The sequence below is a fragment of the Leptonotus elevatus genome, unplaced genomic scaffold (genome assembly GCF_054856555.1).
Source record: "Leptonotus elevatus isolate MCC_2025b unplaced genomic scaffold, RoL_Lele_1.0 HiC_scaffold_207, whole genome shotgun sequence".
Taxonomy (NCBI): domain Eukaryota; kingdom Metazoa; phylum Chordata; class Actinopteri; order Syngnathiformes; family Syngnathidae; genus Leptonotus; species Leptonotus elevatus.
In genome coordinates, this window is record NW_028233598.1 from 7,501 (window position 1) to 12,500 (window position 5,000).

Genomic DNA, 5,000 nt, shown 5'->3' on the forward strand with positions numbered 1-5,000 from the left:
AACTCCCTTGGAAGTGGCACTCTGAAAAAATTTCCAAGTTTGGCTGACTTAGAAAAAATTCGAGAACCAGGATGAGGAGGGGGAAAATGTGGCCAGTCAGGCCGACCTGAAGTGCCTCTTAGGCGGATAAGGGTTGGGCGAAACTCCCTTGAAAGTGGCACTCTGAAAAAATTTCCAAGTTTGGCTGACTTAGAAAAAATTCGAGAACCAGGATGAGGAGGGGGAAAATGTGGCCAGTCAGGCCGACCCGAAGTGCCTCTTAGGCGGATAGGGGTTGGGCGAAACTCCCTTGAAAGTGGCACTCTGAAAAAATTTCCAAGTTTGGCTGACTTAGAAAAAATTCGAGAACCAGGATGAGGAGGGGGAAAATGTGGCCAGTCAGGCCGACCCGAAGTGCCTCTTAGGCGGATAGGGGTTGGGCGAAACTCCCTTGAAAGTGGCACTCTGAAAAAATTTCCAAGTTTGGCTGACTTAGAAAAAATTCGAGAACCAGGATGAGGAGGGGGAAAATGTGGCCAGTCAGGCCGACCTGAAGTGCCTCTTAGGCGGATAGGGGTTGGGCGAAACTCCCTTGAAAGTGGCACTCTGAAAAAATTTCCAAGTTTGGCTGACTTAGAAAAAATTCGAGAACCAGGATGAGGAGGGGGGAAATGTGGCCAGTCAGGCCGACCCGAAGTGCCTCTTAGGCGGATAGGGGTTGGGCGAAACTCCCTTGAAAGTGGCACTCTGAAAAAATTTCCAAGTTTGGCTGACTTAGAAAAAATTCGAGAACCAGGATGAGGAGGGGGAAAATGTGGCCAGTCAGGCCGACCCGAAGTGCCTCTTAGGCGGATAGGGGTTGGGCGAAACTCCCTTGAAAGTGGCACTCTGAAAAAATTTCCAAGTTTGGCTGACTTAGAAAAAATTCGAGAACCAGGATGAGGAGGGGGAAAATGTGGCCAGTCAGGCCGACCTGAAGTGCCTCTTAGGCGGATAGGGGTTGGGCGAAACTCCCTTGAAAGTGGCACTCTGAAAATATTTCCAAGTTGGGCTGACTTAGAAAAAATTCGAGAACCAGGATGAGGAGGGGGAAAATGTGGCCAGTCAGGCCGACCTGAAGTGCCTCTTAGGCGGATAAGGGTTGGGCGAAACTCCCTTGAAAGTGGCACTCTGAAAAAATTTCCAAGTTTGGCTGACTTAGAAAAAATTCGAGAACCAGGATGAGGAGGGGGAAAATGTGGCCAGTCAGGCCGACCCGAAGTGCCTCTTAGGCGGATAGGGGTTGGGCGAAACTCCCTTGAAAGTGGCACTCTGAAAAAATTTCCAAGTTTGGCTGACTTAGAAAAAATTCGAGAACCAGGATGAGGAGGGGGAAAATGTGGCCAGTCAGGCCGACCCGAAGTGCCTCTTAGGCGGATAGGGGTTGGGCGAAACTCCCTTGAAAGTGGCACTCTGAAAAAATTTCCAAGTTTGGCTGACTTAGAAAAAATTCGAGAACCAGGATGAGGAGGGGGGAAATGTGGCCAGTCAGGCCGACCCGAAGTGCCTCTTAGGCGGATAGGGGTTGGGCGAAACTCCCTTGAAAGTGGCACTCTGAAAAAATTTCCAAGTTTGGCTGACTTAGAAAAAATTCGAGAACCAGGATGAGGAGGGGGAAAATGTGGCCAGTCAGGCCGACCCGAAGTGCCTCTTAGGCGGATAGGGGTTGGGCGAAACTCCCTTGAAAGTGGCACTCTGAAAAAATTTCCAAGTTTGGCTGACTTAGAAAAAATTCGAGAACCAGGATGAGGAGGGGGAAAATGTGGCCAGTCAGGCCGACCTGAAGTGCCTCTTAGGCGGATAGGGGTTGGGCGAAACTCCCTTGAAAGTGGCACTCTGAAAATATTTCCAAGTTGGGCTGACTTAGAAAAAATTCGAGAACCAGGCTGAGGAGGGGACCATCTGGCAAGGGAGTCCGACCTAAAGTGCATCTAAAGCGGATATGGGTTGGTCGAGCCTCCCTTGATTTGCCCTGGAGCTCCCACGTCTTAAAAAGGTCTCTCCTATAATTGTACACCAACCATTTTGAGGTTTGGGTGCAAACCTCTCGAATGGGGGGACTCGGTCCCCTATCTACAGCGCCCCTAATGACGACAGGTGGTACTGCGCCCCTGGTAGCCCGGCCATTGAAAATGAATGGGCCCATTCATTTCAATGGGGAATTTCGACCCCTGGTTGCCCGCCATTCATTTCAATGGGGAATTTCGACCCCTGGTCGCCCGCCATTCATTTCAATGGGGACTTTCGACCCCTGGTTGCCCGCCATTCATTTCAATGGGGGATTTCGACCCCTGGTCGCCCGCCATTCATTTCAATGGGGGATTTCGACCCCTGGTAGCCCGCCATTCATTTCAATGGGGGACTACGACCCCTGGTAGCCCGCCATTCATTTCAATGGGGGACTTGGACCCCTGGTAGCCCGCCATTCATTTCAATGGGGGATTTCGACCCCTGGTCGCCCGCCATTCATTTCAATGGGGGATTTCGACCCCTGGTAGCCCGCCATTCATTTCAATGGGGGACTTCGACCCCTGGTTGCCCGCCATTCATTTCAATGGGGGATTTCGACCCCTGGTCGCCCGCCATTCATTTCAATGGGGGATTTCGACCCCTGGTAGCCCGCCATTCATTTCAATGGGGGACTTGGACCCCTGGTAGCCCGCCATTCATTTCAATGGGGGATTTCGACCCCTGGTCGCCCGCCATTCATTTCAATGGGGGATTTCGACCCCTGGTAGCCCGCCATTCATTTCAATGGGGGACTTCGACCCCTGGTTGCCCGCCATTCATTTCAATGGGGGATTTCGACCCCTGGTCGCCCGCCATTCATTTCAATGGGGGATTTCGACCCCTGGTAGCCCGCCATTCATTTCAATGGGGGACTTCGACCCCTGGTTGCCCGCCATTCATTTCAATGGGGGACTTCGACCCCTGGTTGCCCGCCATTCATTTCAATGGGGGATTTCGACCCCTGGTCGCCCGCCATTCATTTCAATGGGAAATTTCGACCCCTGGTAGCCCGCCATTCATTTCAATGGGGGACTTCGACCCCTGGTTGCCCGCCATTCATTTCAATGGGGGACTTCGACCCCTGGTTGCCCGCCATTCATTTCAATGGGGGATTTCGACCCCTGGTTGCCCGGCATTCGTTCCTATGTGGCGGGGGATTTCAACCCCAGGTCGCCCTCGTGTGGTTCTTTTTGGCGCAGCTGACGGGCTCCGCTGCTCATGGAGGTTTGCTAGTGGAGGATAACCCCCTGCCTGGGCAACTCGAACGCCCGGCATTCGTTCCTATGTGGCGGGGGATTTCAACCCCAGGCCGCCCTCGTGCGGTTCTTTTTGGCGCAGCTGACGGGCTCCGCTGCTCATGGAGGTTTGCTAGTGGAGGATAACCCCCTGCCTGGGCAACTCGAACGCCCGGCATTCGTTCCTATGTGGCGGGGGATTTCAACCCCAGGTCGCCCTCGTGTGGTTCTTTTTGGCGCCGCTGACGGGCTCCGCTGCTCATGGAGGTTTGCTAGTGGAGGATAACCCCCTGCCTGGGCAACTCGAACGCCCGGCATTCGTTCCTATGTGGCGGGGGATTTCAACCCCAGGTCGCCCTCGTGTGGTTCTTTTTGGCGCCGCTGACGGGCTCCGCTGCTCATGGAGGTTTGCTAGTGGAGGATAACCCCCTGCCTGGGCAACTCGAACGCCCGGCATTCGTTCCTATGTGGCGGGGGATCGCCCTCGTGTGGTTCTTTTTGGCGCAGCTGACGGGCTCCGCTGCTCATGGAGGTTTGCTAGTGGAGGATAACCCCCTGCCTGGGCAACTCGAACGCCCGGCATTCGTTCCTATGTGGCGGGGGATTTCAACCCCAGGTCGCCCTCGTGTGGTTCTTTTTGGCGCAGCTGACCGGGCTCCGCTGCTCATGGAGGTTTGCTAGTGGAGGATAACCCCCTGCCTGGGCAACTCGAACGCCCGGCATTCGTTCCTATGTGGCGGGGGATCGCCCTCGTGTGGTTCTTTTTGGCGCAGCTGACGGGCTCCGCTGCTCATGGAGGTTTGCTAGTGGAGGATAACCCCCTGCCTGGGCAACTCGAACGCCCGGCATTCGTTCCTATGTGGCGGGGGATTTCAACCCCAGGTCGCCCTCGTGTGGTTCTTTTTGGCGCAGCTGACGGGCTCCGCTGCTCATGGAGGTTTGCTAGTGGAGGATAACCCCCTGCCTGGGCAACTCGAACGCCCGGCTCCCCCCCGGTCCGCTGGAGCTCCTCCGACGGCCAGCAACAAGCCCCGAAGACGGGCGCGCTCCCCCCGGTCCGCTGGAGCTCCTCCGACGGCCAGCAACAAGCCCCGAAGACGGGCGCGCTCCCCGCGGTCCGCTGGAGCTCCTCCAACGGCCAGCAACAAGCCCCGAAGACGGGCGCGCTCCCCGCGGTCCGCTGGAGCTCCGCCAACGGCCAGCAACAAGCCCCGAAGACGGGCGCGCTCCCCGCGGTCCGCTGGAGCTCCGCCGACGGCCAGCAACAAGCCCCGAAGACGGGCGCGCTCCCCCCGGTCCGCTGGAGCTCCTCCGACGGCCAGCAACAAGCCCCGAAGACGGGCGCGCTCCCCGCGGTCCGCTGGAGCTCCTCCGACGGCCAGCAACAAGCCCCGAAGACGGGCGCGCTCCCCCCGGTCCGCTGGAGCTCCTCCGACGGCCAGCAACAAGCCCCGAAGACGGGCGCGCTCCCCCCGGTCCGCTGGAGCTCCTCCGACGGCCAGCAACAAGCCCCGAAGACGGGCGCGCTCCCCGCGGTCCGCTGGAGCTCCGCCAACGGCCAGCAACAAGCCCCGAAGACGGGCGCGCTCCCCGCGGTCCGCTGGAGCTCCGCCAACGGCCAGCAACAAGCCCCGAAGACGGGCGCGCTCCCCGCGGTCCGCTGGAGCTCCTCCAACGGCCAGCAACAAGCCCCGAAGACGGGCGCGCTCCCCCCGGTCCGCTGGAGCTCCTCCAACG